General features: G+C 35.3%; 1 protein-coding gene across 2 annotated transcripts in view; it reads right to left on the reverse strand.

Moving 5' to 3' along the window:
* Positions 1-13,256, reverse strand: part of LOC149085603 (uncharacterized) — a 145,458-nt gene that overhangs the window by 37,061 nt on the left and 95,141 nt on the right. The gene's annotated exons all lie outside the window — the stretch shown is intronic.

Genomic DNA, 13,256 nt, shown 5'->3' on the forward strand with positions numbered 1-13,256 from the left:
ATGATACTTATTACAGATATGAAGAAAATTTCAAATGCACAAATCATTCATAAAATATGGCAAGGAAATGATTTAAAAATTTATCTACTAGTATTTGTACTGTATAATAGCAGAGAAAAACGCATCGTTCATGATTTCAACCGAAAGAGAAATGTATTGAATTTCAGCAACTCAAACGACTTGCTGTACATTTAAAACGGGTGCATAAGAAAAATATTTGCTATGCATTAAAGTATTGCGAAGTGAACAAAGAAAACCTGGCATTCCAACGAAAAACGTGGACAAATCTTTAGTGCCCGATATAAATCCACACCCACGCAAGGAAAACCTTTCAAAGTAATAAATGGTTTCATATTTCTCGGTACCTTGAGCTTGATTCATTCGCTAAATGCAGTCCTTGTTCATATCAGACACGAAGGTGGACACTCCCATGGTGATATGTCTTGTTATGTGTTTCAATGTTTTGATTTAGCGATTGCTAACATCTTTTCAACTGTCACTAAATGGACAAAAAACTCCGTCAATAGAGTGAAATATAAGAACTATCTTATTGATCGCGTCATGTTTTTTTTTTTTCATTCCGCTGAAGGTATCTTTATTGGCCGTCAAGTGACCTGTACATATTTCCGACAAGTACATTCTACCTTAAAGATATCGTAAAACTATGTCAAATATATATATATATATATATTCACATTACTATTTCTTAAAACTCCAGTTTATTAGATTTCATTTAATCTCGAAATAAATTATGAAATTTCAAATGAGGAATTATGATTAAATAATTTTACTTTTGCATTTATATATTGAATAATATAGGGATTGTGTGAGGAAAACCATACCAAGTATCAAAAATGATCTGAATTATAAATATTAAACCGCGCGATCAGAATATTACATGTTGAATGATTCGGATGATAAAATGTCAAATGATCAGAATAAAAAAAAACTTAAACGATTTCAGAATAAATAAAAATTAAGTGTTCCGATAAAATCAAGATAATTGGAATTATATATATAAATGAATTACAGAGATATTCCAGCTTTGAAGAAAATTCGAATTCATCACTGTGTAATTGTAAATTTCAATGCTTTTGTAAGTTTCAAGCGTTCAAAATGATGTATTCAAAATTTAAATTTTTTATAGGGTTTCACACAACCTTCATAACAATTATTTATCGGAATACGATGTCTAATTAGCCTCAAAAACATCAGAGATCAAAAGCTGTTTTTATCTAGCAATTGTACATTTAACATCTTTGTTATCCGAAGAATTGAAAGTTAAGTTTATAAGAAGGTCATTTTGTACTACAGGGTGATTCTAAATTTATGGGAAAAACTGCAAAATGTGTTATAAGACACCTAAATACGCATTTTGGCCATAGAGTGTGAGGTTGAATCCCAATAGCAAATGCACTAAAGGGTGTCTTGATGTGGTTTCCAATGAGCCGATCTCCCCGTTAAAAAGTCTCGCCAAAGAGAGAGAAAACAGGCCTACAAATGGTACAAATATTCAATCATTACACTTCACTCACTTCACTAGAGGGAAATATAGATGACAGCACTGAAAAATCAAACAACACTAGATACGCATTCAGACTGTTAGGTAAACACACTTATTTGCACTTCCAGTACAACTCGTTAGGCAGTAAATTGCCCATGGCGATAGATCTGAGTTGTGCTCGGTTCGAAAGAAAAGAAAGAGAGGGTGTTCTTTTAGAAATTTTTACAACAGAGCACTCCACCAAAAGCAAGTACTTTATTATATTTTTCCGACGGATTTGCTGCGATGTATGCTGTCAACCATTGGAGTTGAGTTGTAATGTGGAAGGCTTTTTCATGGTTGCCCACCATGAAAAAGCCTATGCAGAATCTAACACAGGTCATCATATTTCTTGTCTTTATGTTGTGATGCAATTAAAGTAGTTTAATTAATACCACAACAAACTTTTCCCCTTTTTGTACTGTAGACATCTCCCGACGCATTTTCTCTCTTCTTCTAAATGACCTTCTTTCTTTATCAACTTTTCCAATTTACCTGCCTTCTTCGGCCACATTTCTATGTCAGCTTAAACCAATTGTTCTTTTCCCACTTTTGTATTCTATTGCCTTTTTCTGCACACTTTCGAATAGGTGCTTTGTTCCAGAAGCCGTTTGTTCTTCGATTTTCTCCTACTGTTGTCTGTGTGGTGATCTTTTCTGTTCTAAATTACCCTTCTTTTTACTCGTTTCTGTCTATTATAATTTTGACGACATCCGGTTCCGAAGATTCGGACTTATTATTTGTGCCTTGATAGTTCTGTTGACTCCATTTTAGAATTCATTTTGCTTCTCATTTAGTTTTAAAATGTTTAATATTCAAAAAACCAGTCATCCTTATTTTTGCTTGGGGTTATTGTTCGCAATTATAAATTGTTTTCCTTAAATGATTTGACTTATTAGGAAGGGGGCGAAAGACCAGGGCCATATAACAAAGGCTGTCTCATGAGGCGCTGGAGTCCGTACCAGATGTTGTGCAAACCCCTTCAAAAACGAGTGCGCTCGCTTTGCAACCTTGTCAATTACGGTAGTTTGCTGTAGCACAATCGCTGTAATGACCATTTTGCTGAATTATTTCCAAAATTACCTTTCCGATTATTGTCATTAGTATTTGTATATTATTAGCTTGCTTCGTTCAGCTATTTAAACGTTTAAAATACGAAATTTTGCATTTGCTTATGAGGTAACTTCCATTAATAATATTTTTTTTTTTGATCAATTTCAATTCAATCACGTACGTCAGTTAACCTTAATTGGGTTGATCGAAAGCTAACTCGAGACAGATAATTCCAATTATCTTCTGAACTTTCTGGAATTTTTAAATTGTCTTTTTGTTTTCATTTCAATTAGGTGTAGCTTTAAGAAGTGTTGACTTCGTTATTACCACTACAACTGCAATATAAAAACATGGGAAGACAGTGGCGTCTGAGACGGGCGTTGTGTGGGGTGCTCAAGAACCCACTTTAAATTATAGCATTTTTCGGAGCATCCAGCTGAATTTATGATTCAGAAATATGGATTTCGTATGCAAAAATCAAGACAAGCACCCACAAGTTACAAACATTTCCGACGCCCTGCGGGAAACAAACACAGTCGACACTTGTTTTTACGAACTCGTACAGACTTCATTATTAGTTCGTAAATGGAAGAGACGAGGAAAAAAATTTTAAAAGGTCTCTCCAAAGAAATAAAAAATGAGTCAGTAATAATATGAATATGAGGAAAATAAAAAAATGAGTCAGTCATTTACTGATGATTTCCATAAAAATTACTTATTTTTGTTTGCTTCATCGAATCATTTTCGTAAATAGAAGATTCCATGTAACTGATGAAGGATAACATTTCTTAACGCAAATCTTGCTTCTCTGAAATATTTTCAGGATAGTGGAATGACGTTAGAACCACTTGCGAAGAAACGATATTTTACGGATCTTTGATTATATAGAGGAGGCATTATACAATGCAATTTTTTGAATTCCTCACTTTTTGGAATTTCTGTCTTTGTAAGATTTCGCGCATTAATTTCATTCAAAATATTTTTTTTCATCCATTGTCAAACACGATCTTTTCCGTTTCGTTGACATTGTGAAAAGGAAAAGCAGACGAACAAGTAACTGAAATAGAGTTCGATCAACTCTCGACTTAGAAATGGCCTATCAATAATCTAATGAATCATACCATTTCTAAAATCACTAGTTTATCCAACATTATTCACAGCAACACATTATTCACAACAACACATTATTCACAACAACACATTATTCATTCAAAGAATTGTCAGCCCTTCTTCAATTCATGGTATCCCCCGCCATGAATCGAGCCCTCCTTCCCGGCATGTGTTCACAAAACACCTATATGTTGGTGATGACAAATTGGGAGGTGAACTCCCCCACCTCCACTCTCCTTCTCTATTTTTCCTTAAGAGAAAATCATACAAATTGAAATTTACGTTTGATTGCAAAATACTCGGAGGTAGCTGGGTGAATAAAATCAACGAAAACAAAATAACGGAGAAAAAAAGAAGTTCGTAAAATAGAGAGTTAATAGAAATGAGAGTTCTTGAAATAGAGCAGATTTTAACATTAGTTATATGTCGTGGTGTTCGGGACAGAAGACCAGTTCGTAAAAAAGAGCGTGTTCGCAAATTAGAGGTTCATAAAATCGAGCGTCGACTGTAAAATTCCTAATATACAATATTTGAAGTTATTATTATTATTATTGAATGCTAATATCAAAAGACATTATAATAATATCAAAGACACACCGACTATTGCTCGGATGTAATTCATTTCTTAGCTTATAGATTATAAGGGTAATATAAAAATACTACACATGCGCATACCTGGGACACTAAAAAATAACTCAAACGAGAAATCTCCCTCAATTTTATGCTGATATCGTCTGCTATTAAAAAGTAGCAGGGCCGTGACGTCACAAAGCACCTCCGAGACCATGCCCACTGAGCCAAAGTGGCAAACCGAATATCAAAGAGAAGAAACAGCCCTTACCAAATAACCCTGGCAAAAAAACCCAGCATTTAGTGCTGTGACCAGAGCTGAAATCTCCGAGATACGAAAGTTGTTGAAATTAAAATAGAGGAAAACGAGTTAGAAGAAAAGGGTGTAGTTTAGAACAGAGAAGACCACTACACATAGGAGAAAATCGAAAAACAAACGGTTTCTCGAACAAGGCACCTATTTGAGTTCTAGAAAGGAGTGGAAAGTGTGCAGAAACAGGCGATAGAATACAAAATGGGAAAAGAACAATTGGTTTAAGCTGGCTGGCATGGGAATGTGGCCGAAGAAGGTAAGTTAATTGGAAAAGTTGACAAAGAAGAAGGTCGTTTTTTGAAGAAGAAGGGAAAATGTGCCGGACGATGGCTATAGTACAAAAAGAGAAAAGGTTTGTTATGTCATCAATTAAACAACGTTAATTGCATCCCAACAATTATTTTACGCAGCATGACGTTGATGGTCCTTGCATCAATAATAACCAAACTCCAACCCACGTAATTCTATGACCAAGAATGCTTGTTTAGGTGTTTTATATTACCTCTTAAAACTTATGAATCCTGGATCATCTTTTATATGAAGCATGAAATACTTAGGTGACAAATATTATTATTTTCGATTAGCTTCATACAGTAATTCACGAGCAGTAAAATACAGATGAAAGTTCAAACACCCGCATATAGAAGGAGAGATCAGAAAAAGTAAGCTCCAAACAGCTCTAAATTAATTATGAAGCAGGTACACACTTTTTTACATGAGGAAAAGAAAATAAGAGTATGCATATATATTCTTTGCTGTTGGCAATATGACCATGACCAAGTCAACACGCGTTTTGAAGAGTCTCAAGAAACCGTCATTATTGATCTATGATGTCTTCAATTTATTAGGTGAGTTGTGATTTTGTTATGGTTGGTATGATACTTTTCGTAAAGGTGTCTCAATTTTTTCTGTAGATAGAAACTTGACAAAAGTACCAAGGTTTAAATTACTATGAAGAACATTCTCTGCCGAACAATATGGTGGCATTAGAATTAAACTGTATCGTAAGGCAGTGTTTCCAACTTGTGGTCCGTAAGTAATTAGTAAGGGGTCTACGGCATCATTTTCATTCACTAAAATTGAATTCATCACCATCACTGCATGAACGACACATAAACACACATTTTGGATTTTATGGAAGGGAGGTACTCCGAATTGATCTTCGCGTCAGGTGGTAGGCGGAAAATTGACCTTCACTATAAGGAGGGGATATTCAATCTTTTTTTGTCTCGCCAGCACCGTTTATACTCAACATCAGAAGCAGAGTTTCCTGGAGTTTCAACCACCCTCCCACCCCACCCTTTGGAAACCAATTTTTATTTCGAAAATTTTAATTAAAAATAATGTTTTAAAAAAAGTTTAACTTCTTCTCTAACAATTAATTATCTTGAGATACCACTGCATCAAGTTCGGTAGGCTCTCGAGTGGAATTCAGTAAGTTTGGATTTTGTCTCTCTTAAAGACAAAAAATAAGATGACCTTAATCCTAGAGCATGCCATCGTCTTCAGATTAGAAAACATATATTGATCAATAGATATACGGTCAATGATCATTATGTATGAAAAAACATTCAGTAGACGACATTTTATTGCTGAGCCTTTACCAGAACCACAGAAAATCGGCCCTGATGATAACCTTCATTCCGAAGCTTGCACAGAAAGTAGTTAGTTGCAGTAAAATGTGTTATGCACTTTTCATTCTCTAGGCACTGTATTATTCTTTACCTAGAGGGAACAATATTGTACATACAAATTTTGCGCATTTTCCTCATGTACTGGAAGGGGCAAATTGCACTTTGAGCAAGTACGATTTAACATTTTTTTTAGTTTTCCCTTCGTTTTGAGAAACTCTAACAAATCCAAAAATTGAAATCTCCCATGTAAAATTTTAGTTAGATATCCACTGGTCTAAAACAGTTCCGACTTTGGTGCTCGCGAGCACCAAATTGGGCACAAGTGTCGAGAACTCCTGATTCTTCAACGAGCACAATGCTGCTCGCGAGCAACAGGTTGAAGATGCCTGCTATAAGGGGGTCCACGATGTACTGAATTTCACTGAGGGGGGGGGGGTGTCCCCATCATCAAAAATACTGGGAAACACTGTTGCAGGTTATGCTATCTATGAGTGATTCAGAAAAAACAATACACGGGCGACTAAGAATACGCAAACAACGCGATGCGAGTTTTCTCTTTCAAAAATGAAGCGAAATCTGTAAGTGAAGAAACCAAAGGCCTATCGAGTCCATAAAAGCAAGTGAGAAAGAGTGATGACATTAAAAAAAGAAAAGCAAAAGCTCTGATATCACAGGAAAAACACTTCAAAATACCGATTCTCTCAACAAGTTAAACATACGATATAAAGTCCATCTACACAGCCTGTGAACAATCCTTCGATGAAAATTGCATTCATTGTACAATCAGTAAGTAGTAGTATTATTCGAAAAAAATAATTTTGAAGAATAATTCCTTTTGAAAAGGAAGTACAAAATTTTAATGGGTAGCTTTGTAGAAAAAAAACAAAAAATAGGGATATTTTTTTACTTAAACCAGAGGAACTTACAATATTAAAAAAAAAGTTATCTGAAATTGAAAGGAGTATTTTTTCACTCCTCAATGAAATTCAGTAGAGTGAAATTGAATTTTGACGCGTGAACACGCATCTCGATGCGTATTGGCGAACAAAAGGAGTGGGTGCACGAGGAATGCTTTGGTTACGAAGGTACGAGGACTTTCGTTTGGTGGCATTCGTTGGGTTTGATATTTGTTATGGGCATCTTTTTTCAGCCAAAAACCTCGTTGGGCATTTGGCCTGTTGTGGCCTTGCATTTGTATTTCTACTCGTACCCGACAGGAACGGACGGGGAGGAAAAACGTATGCATTTGCCATTTTTTTATAGGAGATTTGTAAGTGATTTTATTTATAAGATTACTGCTTGCATTTCCTGTACCTTTATGTCTGATTAAATGAAATATATATTTGTGATCAAAAATCCACTAGGTACGTACCGCTACCCTTCTTTCCCTGCAAGTTAAACAGAATATGCTAGTTATCCATATGACTGTTTTATCAGCCTCGTGTTCTTTGCGCCACTATGAAATCAAAACGAAGAGATGTTTATAAAAGTAGTCTCTGATCGGATCAGAAAGTTCCTGCGCGGAGGTATTGATTTAAATACTGAAATAGAATGGGAATTCCAATACTTTCTAGATCCGGCTTTCGAGTGATTATTACTTGTTTCCTTCCCTCAAAGTCCGTTTGGCACCTGATTTCATTTTGACAATGACGTGCTTTAGCAGTTGCCACTACCTGGCTGAAATAGCAGGAAAAAGATTTTTCACCAAATGGGATGAAAAAGTTTATCCTACGATAAGATAATTGCCAAAATCGATCTTGGAACTGTATCGAAAATAGTTAATGTATACCCATAGATATCCCTAATTCGTTTATTATCTGAAACAGGCTCCTTTTTTATAATCAGATATGGAACCCCTTTTTTATCATCCTCACATGTGATCACATCAGAACTCAGGGTTTTTGTTAACAATAATTTATTGATTCCTGTTGTAAGTACAATGACCATATGTCCCGTTTGATAGAACAGGCCGTAGGGAAAAACGGGTCATCTCCGTTTTTCTTCCCAACATTGTAGGTTTCAAAATGTTAAATCTTCTTTTTTTTCAATTGTTCTAAAACAAGATTTTCCTCGCGTTAAACTAAAATCTTTTTCTTTAATTGAAAAATTGTGAGATGTTAGAATGGAATTGTCTAAATGTGTATTACGAATTAGATACCTTTTATAATGTGCCGTACATAGATTCCCCCGTTAAAGTCTTCAGGTCGAGGAACTGTGAATGTGGTCAATTAAAAGAAACCGAGCATGAACTGAAAAAAGGGACTTTTTATTACCTTACAAATTCCTTTATTATAGTAAAATTATTGTAAAAGCAGCGCTACACATACATGAATCATAGTAACTATTACGTTTCGATTAGGACATTGTGCACTAAGTATGGAAGTTTTTGTCAATAAGGGAGCCTTCTGACCTTCCGCCTTCTTCTGACGGTGTTGAAAACTGATAACGATAATTTATAGGGAAAAAATGAGTCTGGTTCAACCTCAGCTTCAAAATATGCAAAAAAAAAAAAAAACATTCGAAGAAAAAAATTGATCACATAAACCGAAGGCCTGATAAACGAATTTTTCCCATGTTATGATATTGGTCTGTTTCGGACTTGAGGAAAGTGATGAAAATGCCCGAATTATAACATTATTCATGATTCTAATAAGTGGCGTTACTGTATTGATAAAAAGAACAAGTATAGGAAGTGCATAGATTATGGAGTAGTTGGGTAAGGGTAAGCTCATAGTGCACACGTGTTTCCGATCCAGGTAGTGGGCATGGTTTACTCGCGATGGGAGGATGCACATACGTGAACCGGTTTTCGGCTGCTTTATTATACTGTATACAGGGTAACTCCGACCTATTCTGCCAAACGGAAGAGGGTGATAGATGAGCTCAAGTGGATCATGAAGCCACCTACCAACCCTGTCCTATCCGAATCGTTTTCGAGTTATGGTGGATTCTGAAAAAAAAATGCGTGAAGTCTAAAAAACCCGTATTTGTGAAGTTTCTCCGAGACCTACATGCAAACTAAGAGCATATTTGGCAAGCGCTAAAAAAAATCCTACAAGTCACACCAATTTCATTGAAATATCTGAATTTAACGGCGAGCTAAAGCTGCTGAAAGATCAGCGAAGTTCAAAATCGAATTGTCGACAAAATGTTTAATTGCCGATTCCGCAAACACCCTTCTAGCTACAATCGGTCAAATTTGCCAAAAACTTGTCCATTACACTAGCTTTCGGAAGAGTCTAGAATATACCAAATTGGTCATCTAGTTCAGGAGAAATTTAGTCATTTGCTTGCAATACATCACTGAAATCTGCGTTCGTCGAATTAATTTTAGTAGGTTTTTTTTGTCGACAATTCAATTTTTCACTTCACCGATCTTTCAGTGCTTGTGTTGTAGCTCACCATTAAATATGGATATCATGTAGATTAACGTAGTATCACCTTATTGGATTTTTTGTGCAAAATCAAATTTTCGCCAAAACCTGTGACCGCCAATTTCGAATTTTCATCGAATATCTGCTTCGACAAAAGCTGATTTCAGTAATGTATTGCAAACAAAAGACTAAATTTCTCCTGAACCAGAAAACCGATATGGTTTATAGTAGGCTCTTTCAGAAGCTGGTGGAATGTACAAAGTTTTGACAAATTTCGGGTTTTTAACCAATCAAAAACGACGCGAGTTTCCAGAATCGGTAACACGCGTGCAGTATGCGCGTACCCTAACATGGTATTTTCTCTGCCTTCAGGGATGGCCGCGAAATGGAACAGTGATAAACTACTTCAAAATTCCCGTGATGCTATCGAGTCAGTGTCGTTCGGTTGTTCCCATCATCACGGATACTATAGGAGAACATTTATTTTTCCTACTTCCCGAAACTTACTACGGCAAATTTTCAAAGGTGTTTATTAATTATTGGAAATGTGCTCAATAATTTGAAAGTAAACATAATGTACATCGCTCTAGTGTGTTGTGCATTTCATTTCACTGAGCTTATTTTTCAGCCAGCGATCCTTCCAGTTACATGGGACGATATTTTTCAAAGATGGTGTGTAGGGGAATATGCAATACAATAAGTATCACCTGAGTTGGGCTAGAATATTTTTTCAAAAGGAAGGCAGAAGAGGGGAGGTCTAGAAATAATGTGTGTGAGCCCATCTTGACATTTTTGGGGCAGAGAAGGAAGATTGCATTTGTAACTCTTGTAAACAGACTACGACAAAATCGCATAACCAACTACAAACGATGAAATGTTAATTTTTTTCATTGTCATAGACTCATTAAACATTGTTTTTGATCAATTTGGATTATTTTTCTTCATTTTGAATCCCCTCTATTCCATATTACCACCTAAAATGATTTATTTAAATGCCATTTTTCTCAGACGTGATATGTATTTTTAAATACAATAAACTTGTCAATGCAAAGACAAGATTTCAAATTTTCTGAAAAAAAACCAGATTTTAAGTTTCTGTCATGTTTTAAATTGAAGTAATCCCCGTATTACCCGCACTTCTTATATAGATAACTAGAAAAGCCCAAAAAATGAAAGATACACTATGCACTTGGATCGAATTGATAATATGTTTTCTGCGTGGATCGAATGAATCTGTGTAGAGGATATTTCATACGAGGAAATGATAGATATGAACTGTTTAAACATAAGTAGAAAACCTTTCAAGGATATCGATAAATTCGTTTTGCGGGAACGCGATGTGGTCTCTAGAGTGAGGGGTAAGAGAAACATCTATCAAAGAGTGGAAAATGCTTCTTACACATTTTGATATTTCACACTCCCGTAGATTTTATGATAAACCTCTTAAGAAGGAGAAAAACCAACAGACCATGAAAATTGCCCTCCGGTTCAACTATAAAACACTCCAGTCACAAATCCTGACACTGCAGTAGTTCTCCAGAAAGAGGAGAGATGCACCCACACCGGAGCTGATCGATACCACCAAAAGAGAATCGGTCGCTTGTGCTCCCTCCGGACGATGCTGGTAGGACGGCACTTCTTATTACCCCCCTATTTCAGCTTATCAGCCAAACTGACTACTGCTGCTGGACAACTAATTGACCGTGCTTTAAATAAATAGCTTCAGTATGCTAGCGAGAGTTCATTTATCTGATTAAGTAACGCGGCACATAAGAGAATCTTTCCCAATCAACTGCGTTTTTACTGCGTCAACGAGAAAAATACGGATGAATTTATTTACTGCAAACTCACATAACACCCACTAATCTGGTTAGAATACTACTTCCAAAAACCGATAATAATATATTTTGTTTGTTTTAATTTCATAAATTCTTTCCGGAGAAAGTAAACGTAAAAAAAAATCACATAATGAAATTATGGATGTTCTCTCTCTCTCTATGTTCTAGCAATTTTTTTAAATATAATTTCAACAAGATTCCCTTGATTTTAAAGTAGCTATACCGATACCTACATAGTGATGTTGATGCCTACCCACTTTCTTTTTTATTTAAAGATGAATAAATTTCGTGATTCCACGGTAATCAGTTGTTTTTAATGTCATTTATCGAGAGTGTAAAGTCATATCCTTAAACACCTTTATCTTTTGAACCGTTGGTGATAGAAACATGCTTTTAATTAAAAAGGTATTCAAAGAACGTGTCCACTTTAAATGAGTCATTCATTTAACCAGCGACTGTATGTGTGCTGAAATACAAAATTTGTTGTTTACGCGATCCCCTTGTCCTCTAACTTCTAATGAGAAAGTTGTTGCCTAATTTAACCTGAGCCTACCAAAACATTACATATTTCCAAATTCGATATTCGCTGAGATATTGCTGACTAAAAGTTGAAGGACATTTCCGAATTTAGACAAGTTTTATAAACTGCAACTTCAAAAGAATATTCCGAATTTTTTGTCGTTCCTAAATATATGCTGTTCTTTCCCTCATTATAATAGAGTTTTGAACTCAAATATCTCGACGAATATAGCCCTTAGAATCATGGAAGAGTCTTGTTGGGTTCGGAAGAGACATTAATAACTTTCTCTAGTTGAGAAAGTTAGACGACAAGGAGATCGTATAAGAAATTTAAATTTTTATCAGAGTATTTGTATTTGTATACATATACCGCCCCAGTGGAATAAATGATATCTTTAAAATGGGTAAGTTATTTGTATAATTTTTCTAACCAAAAGTGTGTTTCTATCACCAGCAGTCATAGGCGGAGATAGACTTGGAAGTCTGGGGGGGGGGCATGATGATGATGTCAATTCATATGTACGTATATACATTAGATCTGTCGACTTCACCTTTGACGCCCATGCCAACGGTTGAAAAGATGAAGGTAGTATAACGATTATGACTTTACACCCTATAGTATAAGTAATACCCATTCAACGCGTATACAAAAGGAGGGGGGTTTTAGCCCCTCCTCTTTGAGTCGAAATTATAGTGTTATTTTGCAGGGAAAAAACATAACCCCCCTTCCTCGGAAGAAAAAAAAATTTAATTCCCCTACCCCCTCCCCGAGGAAATCCCGCGCACGTCTATATATATGTATAGAGATTTATACTTTTTAGTTTAAATTGGTTGTTTTAATTTACGCAGCGACTTCGTCTAGTGAAAAATCAAATTCGTTATGAAAATTTGATTTGAGATGTACTTGACATGTGTTAGTTATTTCGCAAAATATATTTAGGATACACGAACAATGACTTTCAGACTGCCATTTCCAGAAATAATTTTTTTTGTATAGTAATTGGATGTGCTCGAGGTTATATATATATGTACAAGGGTTGGCATTTTTAATGCAATTAGGCATAGCCATCCTTCAGAAACGCCTACACTTTTCGAACCATGTATGGGGTTCCCCTGATGACGACCCACTCCATAGGTTCTATTTCACTCTCATAAAAAATTCATTTTTTTTCCCTTTTTCTTAAAATAGTCCTTTTTTTGTGATATACACAACACAACACACACACACACACACACAAAAAGAACTATTTTATATATATATATATATATATATATAATATAATGTATATATATATATATATA

Source organism: Pholcus phalangioides, unplaced genomic scaffold (assembly GCF_987345545.1).
Source record: "Pholcus phalangioides strain wild (caught in Gottingen) unplaced genomic scaffold, Ppha-v1.0 ptg000007l_1, whole genome shotgun sequence".
Classification (NCBI taxonomy): domain Eukaryota; kingdom Metazoa; phylum Arthropoda; class Arachnida; order Araneae; family Pholcidae; genus Pholcus; species Pholcus phalangioides.